This window comes from Artemia franciscana, chromosome 4 (assembly GCF_032884065.1).
Source record: "Artemia franciscana chromosome 4, ASM3288406v1, whole genome shotgun sequence".
Taxonomy (NCBI): Eukaryota; Metazoa; Arthropoda; class Branchiopoda; order Anostraca; family Artemiidae; genus Artemia; species Artemia franciscana.
In genome coordinates, this window is record NC_088866.1 from 19,448,321 (window position 1) to 19,466,605 (window position 18,285).

The following is an 18,285-nucleotide window of genomic DNA, read 5'->3' on the forward strand; positions in this document are numbered from 1 at the left end:
TTTCATTTGTGCGTTTTAATTTGACTTCGAGGTTTTTTATTCTGAAATTATAACTTTTTGTGATTAATGTTTGTTTGTCTATTTCGCCATTTTTTATGTGAGTGTCATTTTTGTTTAAAAAATCTTGACTTTGTTCGGGCTATTAATGTTTTCTTTTTCAATTCCCCCTTTTTTTATAAAATTTTTCATTTGATTTTTCTCGGTTATACGTTCCAACCCCTTCATTCCTCTAATTTTATTTTCGATTTTTTTTTTTGAAAACAACTAATCTTCTTTTTGCAAGCAACATTTTGCTCTTCAAAAGTATTTTAAAATATATTTTTGAAACACGAAAGAAAAGTTTTAGTTCAAATATTTTTCCGATTCATTGCACATTTTTATTTTCGTTATTTTTTTTCCTTTTATTTATTTATTTATTTTCTTTATTTCCCTCAAAAAATGAGGAGTACGCTACAATATAATATAAAGAAAAAACAACTGATAACACTTACAATCAAAACCTATCAAATATTGATCGAACACTTAAAAAAAAAAAAAAAAAAAAAAAAAAAAAAAAAAAAAAAAAAAAAAAAAAAAAAAAACACTTGCTAAATAGATTAGCCTATAAATCATGAAGAGCCAGAACTGTTATTAAAAAACGGAAATAAATTGTGGCCTAAAAGGCCAATTTTCGCCCTATCTTCAAATGTTTTATATTTTTTGTTTATACAGACTACAGGATCCTTTACATTAAGCTTTAAAACAATCTCAGTGTTACTAAAAGAAAGGGGGAAACCAAGTAAAAATTTACAGAATTTAAAATAAGCAACTTTAATGGGCGAAAGATCAGAAGGTCTGAAATTTCGGAAGAGGAGGGACGGGAACAATACGTGAGGCAGAGCAACAGCGCTATACATACGACCAAGGACGTCCCGACGGTAAAGACCCCGAAAACGAATTAAAAGACCAAATGCCTTGCGTAGTTTCATCTGAACATGCTGAACCAGGACTGGTTTGAAATCTCTTTTCGAAGCAGCATAAGGTAATCCCAAATAAGTGACTATTGGCGACGACTGAAAAATAACACCATTGCCGCAAGAGGATAAAGTCGCCCTGACATTATCCTCTAAACAATTTACAACAAAAAATTGACATTTTTCAAAACTGATAGAAAGGCCCAAACCTTTTAAACAATTAATTAAAATATTAAAATTAGAAACAAGACTAGACTTGGACCGGCTTAGAAAGATAATGTCATCAGCATATGCAATGTAAGACAGATTTCGAGATAATGAAACAAACGAGCAGGAAAGAGAATTAAGGGCAGTAGCTAAACAAGAATTGAATATATAAGGAGAAATAATTCATCCTTGTCTAATTCCTCTACCCACTTGAATTAATTTGGACTGAGATGAAGACGAACTCGGAGAGATACGGATCTTTAAACCAGAATACCAAGAGCGAAGGACTCGTATGACAGCTAGGGGCAATCCAGCATGGATTAAAGTGAGCAGAGCGGATGCCTGAGAAATGTTATCAAAAGCCCCTTTGATATCAATCAAGAGGGCGTATAGCGGTTGACCAGAGATTCTCGCTTCTTCAATAACTTTGCTGAAAGATGCATGGGCATGGTCACATCTCAAACCTCTCTTGAAACCAACTTGATTAGAACCAGTGTCAAGAATTTCAAGAAGATCCTTCAAACACAACTCAAACACTTTCCCAATCATAGAACCCCTAGTAATTGGCCTCCAGGAACTACAAGATGACAAGTCTTTTTTCCCGCTCTTAGGAATAGGCGTAACTATGCCAATATAGAATGACGATGGTACTAAACCAGTAGTAAGTAAAAGGTTGAAAAATGCCAGTAGAGTAATAAGAAAAGAAGAAGGAGCAAGTTTGAGGTGATTAGCAAATAAGCCATCATGATCCTTAGCCGACTGCGCCTTTAACGTTTTGATTGCTCCACGTAACATATCCTCAGAAATCCTGTAATCAGTTGAAAAATTCTTCAACCTTTCATCTAATTGCAACACAACACTGTTAGAATTGTACGAAGTCGACAACTTAGAAAAATAATTTTCCCACTCTTTCAGCGATGGCGTGGAATTAGTATCAGGCATGTTAATCCGCCTATTGCCTCGGAGAACATTCCAAAGGAGATTCTTGTCCTTGTCGTTATCAATATTTGAAGAAGCTTCTTCTATGACCAGGTTATTATGACGACGGAGCTCTGCTTGGAATTCAGCCTTTCTCTTTTTCATTAGCAAAAAAACTGGATGCGAGTCTCTTGGCTTACCGAGGGCCCGCCATTCCCAATGCGCTTGTTTAGCCGCCTTATTAGAATTTACCAAAAAAGGATTGAGGCTCCGAAAAGGTTTCTGCGCGCCCAATCTTATCCTATTAGTAGGAAAAACTGCCGCAGCACCATACTTTAAGCAATGAATTAATTCAAAATAAAGACAAGTAATAGTCAAAGAGGGATTACTATCCATTGAATCCAAACTATCAGGGATATAGACTTTATCAATTAAAGTCCCAACTATTTCTTGGTAAAGCGGTCTAAAATTTGGATTCCAATCAACCCGATCAAAAAATTTAGGAAGCTTATTACCAGAAAAACGAACTGGGGAAGGACGAGAAGCCAAAGGGGTTATAAGGAACTGAAGCGGCATGTGGTCACTAACGGGGAAATCTTCGATTACAGTAACCACAGCCAAGGGATCACTTGGGTTAGAAGAAAAACATGATCAATATTAGTTGTACTACCACTCCAATGAATATAAGTAAAATCCTGGGACTTCGGTAAAGCAGAAAAATTAGGAAGACAAGAAGATAAAATTGTACCCATTTCATTTGCTATATTTGGATCACAGTTAAAATCACCTAAAATATAAGTACGCAAATTTGACTGTAAACTAGAGACAAAACGACTAAAATTAAAACAGCATTGAGTAAACGCATCAAAAGAAATATCATCATGGTAATCAGTCGGAAAATAACAGTTAATTAAAACTACGTTTGAAAAACTACAAGGTAAAAAATTTGTATCAATTGCTAGAAAAGCTGCATTAAGAGACTTGGGTAAAATAGTATCTAAACCACCGGAGGGACGTCCACCAGTCGGTGTAGCGGGAACAGCAAAAATGTCATGCTCAGTAGACAGACTAGAAATAAGATTCAACAAATGATCAAGGAGTTGGTGTTCTTGAAGACATAATAACGATGATTTTCCATTCAAAAAACTATGAAATACAGGTAATTTCCCTAACACACCATTTGAATTAAAGGACGTAACACGAAGTAATACATTCATTTACAAAATTTCTTTAAAATCGGACACCTAAAGCTGTAAACTGGATGATCATTCGAGCCACAACTGGCGCATTTAACTGGCGCTTGACATGGGGAGTCTTTAGTCGAAATGTGATTACCGCTACATCGGGCACATTTGAAACATTCAGATTTACACTGATTTTGATCATGGTTAAAACTTTGACATTTAAAACAACGCCTAGGCTGAATACGATCACGTTCCACTCGGAAAACCTCATAACCGAATTTGATGCCATGTTTGATGTAAAAATGCAGGTATTCTTCTGTTTGAAAAATAACTCTTACAGTTTGCGATTTTCCTAGCCGGTTAAACTCGATTATACCCGGAAAAAATCACTTTCTTTTTGCTTATAACAATTTTCCTTGGGGTTTTGAATTTTATATACCTTTTTTCGAAATATAAAACTTTTTTCTCTTAATGGTTTTTCCCTTTAATTCACGTACTTTTTATTGACTGTCAACTTTTTCGAAACAAATTAAATATTTCTCTCCAAATACCCATCCCTTTTTTTCTCGTTTTTTTACTAAGAACTTTTTTCGAGATGGTTATATTTTCACCTCAAATGCTGTTCACTTACAAATTTTATTTAACTATGAGGGTTTTTTCTTAATTTTTAGTCGTTCTTGCATTGAAAATTAATTCTGTTCTGTTTGAAATAAGTAATACTGGGATAGACTTCTAGAAGAGACTGTTTACTAAATGCCACAATTCTATAAAATTAACGGGTTCCCTTGTTTATTTTAGATGTAATTAGTTCATTTGAGAGAGAAGGACCCGTAAAATAATAGAGTAAAAGGATTAATTGGGTAAATTAAGAGAGTAATAATGAAATAAATATTAAAATAAAAGAACAAATAAAATTGATAGTAAAATAGAGGAATAGAGTAATTGATAATGTAAAAAGAATGAAGTTGGGAGGATTAAAAGAAAATGATAGGAATAGATTTTATAGAAGCAGAAGAAAAGGATAAATTATGATTATTAATTTGGATATTATTCAACTAAACAAAGAGGATAGCTATTGATCTAATAGAATTATAAAACCAATGATGGAGTAAATGGGATATCCTTTATTTTTCTTGATAAAAAATATATTTTGTAGCTTCATTGAATTAGAGACATTTCTATTAAATTAATAAAATATAAGGATAAGATAAGAGTAGAAATGAAAATTATAAAAAAGTAAGGTAATTTAATTAGCCACACAAATTAACAGAAAAGATCAACGTGTCTCTTATATTGTTTATTTCTTTTAACTCATAGAGTCAAGAGGTTAGCTCTTAATCTTACAGAATTAAGATATTTGTGAGGGAAACAGCCATGGTCCAGGACTATTCAAGGTAAAAAAAAAATTATTGTTGAGTGATGAGGTGAAAAATAATATGGATCTGGCGATGAAAAGGGTTAAGGTGTTATTTATATGCTTGTCAATACCTCTGCTGATTTTACGATAATCTTGGTATACAATAAATTAGTACTGTAATTTTTTTCTCTTTTTCAACTAATAGGATACAGAATGGTTAATAGGATAAAACTTATAGGATGTAGCTTCCCAGTCTTTATTTTATAGAATTACAAAAAACAGTTACTATACAATTTGGAATAATTGCCAAAATAAGCCGTTAAGAATCTAATCTAGGCATATATGTTCAATGTAGCCATGACTCATTTTGCTAAGTGTGTAATCTAGCCTATTTTTGCTCAAAATGTCAGTGAGGAAACAGCCATGGTCCATGACTATTCAATGTAAAAACAAAAAAAAAGCTTTAGTCAAGCTGAAAAAATAAGAAAAAAACCTTCATAATTAAATAAAATATATTAATGAACGACCTTTGATTGCTAAGAGATGAGTGAAAAATAATTAATATAGATCTGGCAAGGGAAAGGGTTAAGGTGTCATTTTTATGATTGTCAATACCTCTGCTGGTTGTATAATACTCTTGGTATGCAATAGATTAGTACTTTTGTTCTTTTCTCCTTTTCAACTACTAAGGTTTAAAGGATGTAACTTTCTAGTCATTATTTTATAGAATTACAAAAAACAGTTACTATACAATTTGGAATAATTGCCAAAATAAGCCTTAAAGAATCTAATCTAGGCACATATGTTTAATGTAGCCACGTTTTAGTCAAGGCATACTCATCTAGCTATGTGCGTAATCTAGCCCATTTTAGCTAAAAACATATAGAAGTTTGAGAGCTGGGGAATACTACCTTCTGAGAAATACGGCTAGTTCCTTGTAGTGTTCCCCAGAAAAAACAATGAATTTAATTGTTAATAACTAATCAGACATTGGCTGAATCGAGTTTTCATATCTTATTTTGGTTTTCTCAGATAAATATTACAACTTCAAGTGTCTAAGATATCGGGTTTTGCAAAATTTTAATTATGCAATGTAATGCTGCACCGACAATGGCGCTAGTACTTTGCAATCCATATGAAAAAATACTGTCTCTTATCTAATTCTGTACTCTTTGATGTTAGTCTGAACCCTGACGATTTAATTTTCCAAGATTCTATTTTACTTCGAATCGACTACAGCCTCACTGTTCAGTTCCATTATTCAGTTCCATTATTCTTCTTTTTATTGTTTAATATTTTAGAAGTCAAACCCCTTGTCTTGTTAAATGAGTTCCAGCTTTACGGCCTGCGTCCTTATTGAAAATATTGCAAATATTTAATATATTCTAGAAAAGATGGATTCGCTTTGCCGTCTTATGCGCTGCCTTAAGGAATGTGCTATACATGTAAAAAAAACAGTGATATTGTCAATACATCAACCTTCATCTCAAATATTTTTCATGTTTTTGGCATACACTGCATTTAACAGAGGCAAGAAAGAAAATATTCGAAGGTTGAGAGAGAATGTCTGGCAGTTGCAGTTTTCACTGGATATTTTCGGCAATTTTTGCTTGCTAAAAAGTTTACCTTAAGCGTAGATAAAAATCGCTAATTTGACCATATACTATGTAAAATTCACCAGAGAGACTGAAAAGATGGGTTCTCAGCTCGCAAGCGTATTCCTCTAATCTTATATATAAAAAGCACGTATATTTTTTCAGGAGTGGCCGTATCGAGCCAATGGATCTAGAAGATAGGGAGAGGGCTCATTCAAACAAGTATATAAAAGGCTAATGTACTTTTATCAAGTGATCAAAAATATTCAGGTGGGGGGGGGGGCAACTACGCCCGAACAAAGTTCTTAAGATCACTTGGTATATATTGAATTAATCAATTTTTTTTTCTTTTGTTTAACCAAGAAGATTTACGCGTTACGACTAGCATTAATAATAAAAAAGTAAAAGACCAAATGCTTTTACACACTCTTCTGAATAAAATGTATCTCTGATTGTATTTCTGAATAAATATTTCATTTAAAAATACAACACTAAAACATTTAGAGTAAGTCGTCGCTTCTCGCAATACCACAATTATACATAACAATCATATTTTTCATAGTAGCTGAGATCCACACCTAGAGCCAGTTGCAGCCTTTGCCACGTGGAAAAAAAATAGGGAGCTTTTTACCATTTCCAATTCGAGATTGTAGTAGTGCACTGATATGGTTCAGTTTTTGAATGTTACATTATTACATTATCAGTTTTATTTTTACATTATTTTATTATTTACTAGTTTTTATTTTACCCCTTGTTGTTTGTTTTGGCATTTTTTTTCTATTTTTTGCAGCATTAATTTGAGTATTTTACTGATTTTCATGTTTTTACTTGTTCAAAGAAGTGGAATCAATAGCTTTTTACTCTTTTCAAAGAAACGCAACAAAATGGAGTAGAAAAAATGGCAAGAGATAGCAGAGTTATGAAAGCAGGGTAGGACAAAGTTTACCTCAAGGATTACAAGGGGGTTGACCCCAAAGGTAAAATTAATGGACATTTCAAAGTTGTAAACGAAACAGTTGACTAAAAATTTTGTTGGGTATCATAGGGGTCAGAAAACGGCTGGGATGCAGAAAATAAGCCAGTAGGAAAGTTTATCGTCACCGGGTAGCTTTTGATATTTAAAAAGGAACCAATAACTTCCAATTCAATCGAATGATCCCCTCCCAAGTTTCTAAGATATTCCCTTCCGTTTGCGAAAAAATTGCTTTTCTGACCCTTTTTTGGGATGCATTTTGAGTGGAGTCAATAGATTCATTCTAGAAATCGTTTTGCCCCTCTAAACGAGAACTCTTTTAGAGAGCTCGTAGAACTCGTTTTGCCTCGTTTCACTTAAGTCTTAGACCAATTCGGCCATTTATTGTAAATATACATATTGATGCATACCCTACAATCTAGAGAGGCAATCTAAAATTTAGAGTATTTTTAGCTGTCTGCCATGTTATATTCGTGATTTGTGTATATATTTATTAGAGTTAATTCTTTATTTACTGTTTAATTATAAAACAGTATAACTTTTTACAGCTTATCGATATTATGTCTTAATTGATACTCAGTTGAAACCATAAGAAAAAGAGAGATGATCTCTTATGTTTTAGCCTCCTTTTAGGCTACACTTTGAGAGGAAGCAGTACTTATTTTTATTTCCCTCCGGATTGGGGTATTCTTAGTCTTATGTTTCATTTAAGTCTTAGACCAATTCGGCCATTTTTGTAATTATACATATCGATGCATACCCTACAATCTAAAGGGGCAATGTTTATACTAATTTAAGCTTAGAATACTTATTTTAATGCTGGAAGTGCCGCTCTTTACAGAGTCCAAGCAAGATTTTTAAGGGCATATAATAAAAATATATTTGGAGAAGATCAACCATATCTTGCATGACGAAATAAAATCTTATGGAGGGGGACTTAGATCTTTTTTGTGTAGGTGTCAGTTGTGTTTAATACAGTTGCACGGAAATCGATATCTTCATTGAACATGGCCTAAGACCTAGACACAGGAAAACTCGTAAGACATGATAGATTTCTGCTGATATATTGCAATATCTTATAGAACCCTGCATCATTCTATTTAACGCTGCTGTATTATACCTCTGTCTATTGATATGTTGAACTTTCCCTAGAATTTTCACTGAAATTTCATGAGAGAATACCTTTCCTAGACCTGTTTTATAAACTTATTAGCACTTTTCTGCTTGAGTTGATAAATTAAATATTTACTATATCAGTAAAATTTTATATTTTTAATTGGATACATGACTTCCCATTCTAATATGTTGTTCTAACAGAGGTAGATATCTTCTTTTTTTTTCACTAGACTTAATGACTTCTAGATATGATCTTGTAGTTAATTTTAGCACCAGTAATTTTACTCAGTTGTTAATTTTTAATCTATTCATTCGGGAAAGGGGAGAGGCTCAAAGAGAACTTGGTTAAAGCACCACGATTGACCTTTAATTATGGAGCGATAATTCTTGCTAGCATTGGAAAGTTTTAGCATATTCCACCTCTTAATCCCCGCTAGAATTTCGGGGTTCCATGTATGGAGTTCGATTCCAGAGAGCATCCGGGTGGTTGAGCACCTTGGGTTCTTTAAAAGCATTTAAAAAGAAATATTTATTAGGCAAATGTTCGTAGTTTTATTCATTTATTATAATTAATATTATTCCTATTATGATTATGATTATGGTAGAATGGTTGATAAGATATTGGTTATAATTTTTATTTTGGTTATGCAATCGATTTATTTTTTGTTTAATTTATTTTCTTTTTGTTAATTTAATTCATTTTTTGTTTAAGTATCTTCTTTGTATCTTTTTCGGGATGTTATTAGTAAATTAGATATTATGTTTTTGTTCATAAATAAAACAAAACTTGAATTTAAAAAATGAATTCTTATTATATTTATGTGTTATTTTCGTTTTTTTTTCTAGATATGTTTGCTTAATAATCAATGAAATCATCAAGATAATAATGCGCAAAAAGAATTTGATACCTTGTTATCAGTTTTGTTTGGTTTTCTTTGTCGTTAAGTTAAGAAATTGGAGATTTTTGTAAGTTTAATAAATTCATTCATTTATATAGCCTAATAAAAGGGAAAGTCTGTATGTTTAATAATTGATTTTATGGTCCTCGAAATCAGACTTAAACTGCTGTATGTAGCCAACTCGAAAACACGATTTTGTTCGAAAATCCTTTGGAGGTTATATTCAAATTTCTTTTAGGCAGACGCAAAAATTGGTTTTCAGGTCAGGATCTGCATTTTTGTTTTCAGAATTATAAAGCCTTCAAATTTTTTGGGACAAAAATTTTAAAATATTAATTTTCAAATAAAAAATAAAATAAAATTTTGTGAGAAAACAGTATTTATAATATTCCAAACTAAGGTCTTAACGCAAACTTATGGTGTCAAAATGAATTAAGCTTGAACAATTAATAGAAACGAACGATTTCACCCACCTTTGGCCCTCACCAGGGGCGCAACTAACAGGAGGAGGAAGAGAAGAGAATTCTCCCACCCCAAATTCCTAGAACATCTTCGAATTTAGCTTGTTTTGTATTTAATTTAGCTTATGTTCCTTCGTTTGTCGGCACACGGGACAATTTTGTCGGTGTGTTTTTATATCCCCACTGCCATCCCAAGCGCGCCCCTGGCCCACTTTCTTAGAAAAAATACAGCTTTTGCTTTCCTGGACTCCTCTTTACTATAAAAATTGGGAATTCCTCTAGTATTTTGATGTCATCAAGTTAAATCATCTTCGCTTTTTAGTTGAAAAGCGTAAAGATACATAAAGCACAATCACTAAGCCGTAAGATTTAAGCATGTCATGCTAGGATCTGCGAACCTTATTTAGGGAAATATGTTCTGCCCTTGTCTACAGTTCTTTGTTGGGGTATAGCGATGAAGTTTTGATTGTAAATTATGATCAGACCGTAGTTTTAAAAATTACAATAGCTGTTGAAAAATGTCTTGATTTTATGGCTTGGAAAAAAGAAATGTAAATAGGTCACAAATTGGAAAATAGAAAGAAGAAAGAAAGTTTATTTGAGCTCTACGGCCATACTCAACATGATTTAATAATACAACACTGCACAGAACACACACTCAATATAAAACAATACTTATTTTCATTCGCTCGGGCTCGACTGAGCCTCTCCCGCCTTTTCCACATATCGTGCCATTTTGCATATGGTTCCAGGCATCGAGTACCTCCGGGTATCAAAAAGCAGCACCAACCGATGGTCCCCCCAAATTTCATCCCTAACACTTCCAAGCTTCTGGCACTCCATGAGGAAATGGGCTAAATTATTATCCTCTTTTCCGCAATACCCACACTTACCATTTGTACCCTTATTTTTTTTTTTTTTTTATTCTTTCCCCTATGTACTGGAAGGTAATTTCCCCTCAACTGGATCCATGATTTTAAATATCTAAAAGGTAAATTTACCTTAAAATAATATTCCTTTCTAAAAATTTCTTTTACTTTACTATATTCCTTCAGTGTTTCCGACGAACGTACTAAACAACCCCACTCTTTTATCTCTTGGTGTTTCAATCTCTGCATAATTTCTGGAAGGCATTGTGTGTTTCTGGGTCCGTTTCCTTCCATCCACAAATAAGAGAAGCCTAGTTTGTCAAGAGATTTCTTGATTTGCTGTGTCCAAGTAGTTTTCCTATTTATTCGAAGCAAATCATTATAATGATTTACTTAGATTTACTAATATTTACTTAGATTCTAAAAAAAAATCATATGAATAAAATCCAATTCATATACATTTAATGTTACATCATAGTAATGCGCGAAGATGAAGCACAAAGTAATCTTTGGTTAGAAGGCAACTGAATAAAAGAAATTTGTCGCAATGTTCAACGACAACAAGTTATGGCACAAAACCTAGTTCTAAATATGCGACAAACTACAAAAGTGTTAAGTAAAAGGCATTGGGATACCTCATCCTTGCCTGTATTGTCTTCGGAACCCTTCGTTTCCCCGATGAATTAGTAGCAAATGGGGGTTATTTATCTGGCTATACTGCCACCTCCACAGTTTCCAAATAAATTTGTTCTCCTTTTGAATGACGTCATTTGCTCGCTAGTAAGAAGCCTACCACAAAATAATCTCATCTTTCGTTCATAATACCAATCATAATTTTCTGTCAAATATGATTGTAATAAAACAACGCAAAACAAAATTATTGTCAGTTGAAGAAACACAGGCTACCGCAAGGAGCCCCTCACCTTCCGATTGATTTATCTAGCTGGAACTTCAGGATTTACAGTGGGTATGCCACTTCAATTACCTTATGCAAATCATCTGCGTCCAAGATGACTCTAATTAGTGTAACACCATGTTGCTTTTCGGCATGATTACGTCAGTCTTTCTTTGCAAGCTGAAACACAATTCTTATGTTGAGCTTTGTGCTTCCTATTTTTTGTGTAAAAAACATAAAAACACACCATCATAGCAAAGATAACGCCAAAAATAACCAAATGTGAATTCATTCCTGAAAGTCTTAATGATTTTAGCTGGAAAAAGAATTTAGAAAGTGTTTAGTTTTGAGCAAAGTTCAAATTATGTACTGGTATTTAGAAAGCAAAAAGGGTGGAGGGAGGGTCAGCCATAATTTCTTAGTTTTTCGTTGTTTTTAGTTTAATTTGTTTATTTGTTGTAATATCTGTTCGTTTTGGGTTTCATTTCTTTATTGAGAGTGATATATGATAGTTTTATGCTTGCACAATTATTTAATTTTTTTATTCATCTTTGGCTTAATGTAACTCTTTACTTTTCTACGAAAAGCTTTGTTTGTTGAAATAAGTTTATAAATTAATTTTAGTTCGTTTTTAATTGGACATTTTTTTTATTGGTAAACAAAAGAACGTTTTAAATCTTTGAAATTTATTTTCTGACAGAATCGAGACTTTGATTTACTATTTTTTTATTCGCCAAATTTTTCCAAAAGTTTTTAATAATATACGCCCTTTTGAAAATATTGACCGACATATTACTCGTTCGTTTATTTTTTTGTTTTTTCAGCCTTCCCTGAAAAAGAAACTTAATTTTAATTCAATTCAATTTCATTAAAAAAAAAATAGATATAACGCCAATAATAATAAGGATCCTTTAAGCGAACTTGTTGAGGACCATAACCACAAAAAAAATGAAAAATGAAGAAGAGAGAAAAAAAAGAAAAGAGAAAACATGGGTAATTAAAGCAAATTGAATAAGAATTTAGAGAGTTATAATATCAAAATTTTAGTACATTGTTTTACAGTGTGCGAAAACTTGTGGATAGCTCGACACTGGAGGGTATTATATTCCACTGAAGTATAGATTTATTAATGGGGGATCGCTGGGTGGAACTAGAGACACACTTGTGGACAATGAAGGAACGGTTGGATGAAAGGAGACAGAGGCCTTCAGAATTATAAATATTAAAATAAGATAATAATTGAGGAGGAAGATTTGTATGGTAAGCGGAGTATGCAAGGTATAGATTTAATTTTTCGATGATTTTTTCAAAAGGGATAATAGCAAAATTGGAGAACAAGTCCTGGATGGGATATAGTCGGGGCAGCTGAAAAACTGCTTTGATAGCACGGTTTGGGCAGATTTTAATTTATTGGTAACTGAAGCAAAAGTGTTGCCCCTAACAGATCCACAGTATGAAATATTTGGGTAAATAAAAGAGTAATAAAGGGTGACAAGGATATCGGAAGGAAGAAAATAATTTGCACGATTAATCATTCTTACCTGTCGCAAAATTCTGGCTCTGATATAGGACACATGTGTTGCAAATGATTGGGAGGAGTCTATGTGGACACCAAGAAACTTGGCAACTTGACCTCTGGGAGGAGATTGGCAGAATATTTTAGGCCAAGTGGTTGCTGAGCTTTATTTTCTTTGTAAGGCGTTCGAAATAATATAACCTGACTTTTCTGGATGTTAATAGTCATGCAGTTAACTAGACACCCCTCCTGTACTCTATTCAGAATGGTTTGAGTAGAGGCGACGACGGATGGTAAATTAGGACCATTGATGAAAAAGTTGCTATCGTCAGCAAAAAGTACTGGGTGCACTGATGGACCCAGATATGTAACCAAATCCTTAATATAAAGGAAAAAAAGTATTGGACCAAGAACAGAGCCATGTGGGACGCCCCTTCGGACAAGTAGGGGATGTGAAGTCACGCCGCCCAGACTCACACTCTGTACTCTACCAGAGAGATAAGAGCCAAACCATGAGAAAGGAACTCCACGAATCCCTAAGCTGTTCAGTTTACTTAATAAAACACTGTGATCAACCATATCAAAGGCCTTAGAAAAATCCAGAAGTAAGCCCAATACAGTATTTTTAAGGTCAAGTTGGGAACGTATAAACTGTGTGATGTCTATTAGTGCATGAGCAGTTGAAAATTTCGAACGGAAGCCATATTGATGATGAGAAATCAACGAACCTGAAGAATGAATCCCGAATAAAAAGGGAGAAAGACATTGGAATATAATTCTCTCGAGTGCTTTAGATATAACTGGGAGAAGTGAGATTTGGACGATATTTACTTATCTTAGACGGATCGCCTTTTTTATGAATCGGGATAACAATTGCTGATTTAAATATTTCTGGGAAGACTCCATTGGTCATAGACAGATTTGCTATGTTCACAATGGGTTCACAAACATAGGAAGATACGGTCCTAAGAAGCTTATTACTTATGCCAAAGAAGTCAGGTGTACTACTATTAGAGAGACATTTGATAACTTGAAGCACCTCTTTACGATCAGTTGGAGAGAAAAACATGGATCCAGGATTTTTGCTAGGTTGTACTGACTGGGAGAAGGAACAGGAGTTAGCATTTGGAATATTAGTGAAATAATTAATAAGAGCATCTGATACTGAACTTGGGTCAATTAATCTGCCACTGATGTCCTTAAGGTTAAGAGGTACAGATCTTGAATTTCTTTTTTTTTAAAGAATTTCATTTATTGTGGACCAATTTTTTTGCAAGTTCCCTTTGTAATGACATATTTTTGAATAATAATAATTGTTTTTTGCTTCCCGGACAAGTTTGGTATATAAGTTTTTGTATTTTTTTTAGTTAGTCAGGTCAATAACGTTCCTGGTTTTGCAAGCTAACTTATATAGGTCATTTTTTCGGTATGAAGAGATTATCAGGCTATTAGACATCAAGGGGCATATATGGGTTGTTTTTTGGTTTGATTTACGAACTGGAAAGGTTGAACTGATAAGATCACTCAGTCCCTGTGTAAAACCATTTGTGACTGAATTAATATCCTGACAATCCAAAACCTTGGACCCACAGGCGCCATTTGGGGGGGTCAGGGGTGGGCAAACGCCCATCCCAGATTTTTCAGGGGGCCCAAGCTTCCACCACAAACGGCTCTTTGCCGGCCATAATAATCCATTTTGTCCAACATGATCCATTCTCCCCAATTGATTTGAAATTACTGCACGCCTATAACCCAAAGAGCGCAATTACCTAACGACCCTTGGGGTAATTACACTATTTGCTATTGATCATTGTAAGATTTGAAAGTAGGTTAGATACATAATAAAAGTCTCAAGTTCTGTCAAATGCCCATTTCCTAGATGATTATATTAATAGTATAAATTCTGAATATTTGCAGTAATTACTCCAAGTTGACAGATTAAAATAGGTCAGTTCCAGTCAAATGTTTCTATGTTTATTTCTTTGTTTTAGTGAATATAAGCCACCGTTTTAGATTACTCGAGTCAGTTCTTATTCTGTTTCTGTCCTCGTCTTATGTACACTTACTGTATCATATGTTAGATAAACATTTTTATGCTCGACACATAAACCTTATGAAAGTTAGAGACGCTTGACATCCTCTACCGGTCGAACCCCAGATTTTAGGCCAACACTACCATAAGACTCTAAAGATGAAAGCCCAGAGAGAAGTAAAAGACTTTACATCATTAAGGCTATTAACTTTTTAATTAGGTAAATATAAAAGCATCAATAGCATTATAACTCAAAAGATCACCAAGCATCTGAAACAATTTGTGATAATTTCGACAATAGGAAAGAACTTCATACAATATGGAAATCGGACTACTACTTTGGCGGATGAAATGAAGCGAGAGTACTCCAAGACTTTCGACCGTCTACTAACCGAATTTGACAAAAAACTCACAGATAACTCGCCAGTGCTGAGCACACTCGAAGCCTTGGATCCAAGCTCGATCAACTTCATGGACACAGAGCTGCTCAAGCGTTTCTCAGCTCTTTACGGGGAGCTGGATATCGACGACATTCTTCTCGAATCTCAAACTCGTATTGCCAAGCATTTCTTGCTTGATGAGGAGAAAAAGCCGGAAAACTTCCTAGACATTGTCGACCATCTTCAGGCATTACCAGTGGCTCACTCAGAAGTAATTAAAGTACTTCGTATTGCTGCCACAATTCCTGTGACAACAGCGAGCAATGAGCGTTTGTTTTCTAGCCTAGAAACAGTGAAAGACTACCTGCGGTCTACAACAGGAGACGATCATCTCAGTCACCTCCTTTTAATATTTGCAGAGAAGGATTTAGTAAAAAACTGGACTACGATCAGTTTGTTGACGATTTTGCAAAGATGAAACCTTGGCGGTTCCCCTTGTTACCTTGAGTTTTGTAATATTTTTTCTCTTGTTATGTTTTTCCTTTTTGCAAATATATTTGATCTGAAAGATTTCTACTGAAGGAAAACCGAGATTTTAGTTACAACCCTCAGCATGTTAACGAAGATTACTTTCACCAATGTATTGTTTACTTAAATAAGAAAGTTTCTCGCTGAGGAGGGCCAGCCTGAAGTCTGGTTGAATTTTACACTTTCAATTTAATCACTTAACCTCGTTGATTATGATCTTTGATGTTATAATTATTCTTAGAGGTCAGTGTGGCTGAGTTCCACATTTGGTTACAGTACATTTCCATGCAACACACGGGTGCTGAAAATGCGTTTTTACTTAGAATATTCGATCGATGTGCTGCCAAAACTTACATTTTTTCTTATGCAAAAGTTGGGGGGGCCAAAATGGAGTTCATGCCCACCCTAAGATTTTGCCCAAATGGCACCTATGCTTGGTCCAGTCGAAGGATTTCAAACGATCCGTGAACCTGTTCATAATCACAGTATTATATATTCTATTATACGTAGGGGTATTAGTTCTAGAGGGTTGAGTTGCTGGTAGGGAGGGTAGGGAGAGATAGATTGGAAAGTGATCTGAAAGGTCAGAAAATATTATTTTAGAGGACAGGTGGTTTCCCAGGGAAGTGGATACAAAAATGTTGTCAATTACAGTAGCTGTGTACCTCACAGGATCAACTCTAGTAGGAAAAAAGATTGTGGGAAGAAGACAACTTGAGGTGAATGTTTCAAAGAAGGTATCACTATTATTATTATTGCTAACATTTAGTAAATTACAATTGAAGTCCCCAAAAACTATTGCCTTCTTTTGTGGTAAATTAATAAAACTAGAAAAATCATCAAACGGATTACAAGGGAAAGGGGTCGGAAATGAGGGGGGCTTATAAAATAATGAAAAATAAAAGAATTGTCGTCAACACTTATGTCTATGATTATTGAATAAATGCATCTATTATTTATAGGTTGCGAGAATAAGGATTCACAGTCTAATAGCATGGTGAATTTTAGACTTGACCGGATGTAAAGAGAAATGCCACCACAGGACTTGGTTAATTTTCTTTCAATATGAATAGCTTGAAAACCAGAAAGGGAAAATTCATTCTTATCATCAATTTCTGAAAGCCATGTTTCCGTTATTCCAATTACGTCGAAAGGGCAGTAACCATTAATTAAAATTAAGTCTTTAAAACTAGCCCACTTATCCCGTATGCTTCTGATGTTAAAGCAAATTAAATTAAGTTCGGCCTCTTCCATTAGCTTAGGTTTCACATTTTTCACAAAATCAAATGTGTCGAGATATTCACAGTTAATTTGGTTTAAAGAGCTATCGGGGCTAGCTAAGGGGCTGGTGGGCAAATTATTTTGGTCATCCTTATAGTTAAAAACAACATTATTACACAGTGATAAATTCGTGACAAACGTAAAATCTTGTACAATACACATTTGAACATCCATTGTGGTCTGAGTTCCATCATCTTCTTGATTAGAATATTGGAAATCTTCTTCAGCTGACGAAATATCATTGGTGGTAATTTTGGACTGGGATGGAAAGTTTGCCGTTTTTTCTTAGATTTATTGCCTTTGACTAGGGCAGTGGCATCGACTACCGTCTTGGGGGTTGGGGCAATTTCAGAGCCCGCTCCAATTTGATTTGCAGTTGAGTCTACAGGCTTAACTATCTTTGATTTGGAATCTATGTCCTTTTTCATGGAGGATAATTGAGCCATAGCTGTTTCAAATATGTCACCACCTAGGAGTTTAGTGATAGCTTTCTTCTTGAGAATATTTTTGGTTTCCTCAGCTTCATTACTAATCTCAATTAAGTGACTGACTGTGAGATAAGTTGCAAGCCTTTGCCATTCTTGGCTACTTTTAGATGAATCTTTTGGAGGGCCGGATGTTGAAGTAAACTTAGGTAAGGGATGGGGGAACTTACTAGAACCTTGAGTATGAACATTATTTGCCTCTTTTGGAAATGATACTGTCTTTGCATCTGCTACAGAAACTCTCGCTTGGCTTCTACTGGGCCGATGGGTTGTGGGTTGCCAGGGGATTCTTGCAGCTACAACTGAGTAGGGTAGGTTCATTCTTTCAGATGTTCTAAGGATTACAATTCGCTTTTGGTAAGCTGGGCAAGATTGTTTTTGGAGGCCTCTGTGTCCCTTACGGTTACAATTTTTGCAGAAAGGGTCTGACTCAGGGCATTCACTAATTGCGTGGCCTATTTTCCCACACTTAAAGCAAGACGGATGGGACTACTTGCAGTGTTTTTTGCTGCGCCCGTGGGTAAGACAAGTGGAGCATTGTAGGGGCTTGGGCTTATAAATCTTGTATAAAAGGGACATACCGCACAAGAATATTTTTCCACTTAGCTCAACTTTGCAGGAAATGAGGATTGAACG

At 34.4% G+C, this 18,285-nt stretch overlaps 1 long non-coding RNA gene across 1 annotated transcript in view; it reads left to right on the forward strand.

Annotated features, from left to right (window-relative positions):
* Nucleotides 1-9,204: 9,204 nt before the first annotated feature.
* Nucleotides 9,205-18,285, forward strand: part of LOC136026107 (uncharacterized) — a 33,461-nt gene continuing 24,380 nt past the window's right edge. Inside the window, exon 1 of the long non-coding RNA XR_010617205.1 lies at nucleotides 9,205-9,269. This is a non-coding gene — a long non-coding RNA (uncharacterized LOC136026107). The remainder of the gene's footprint in view (nucleotides 9,270-18,285) is intronic.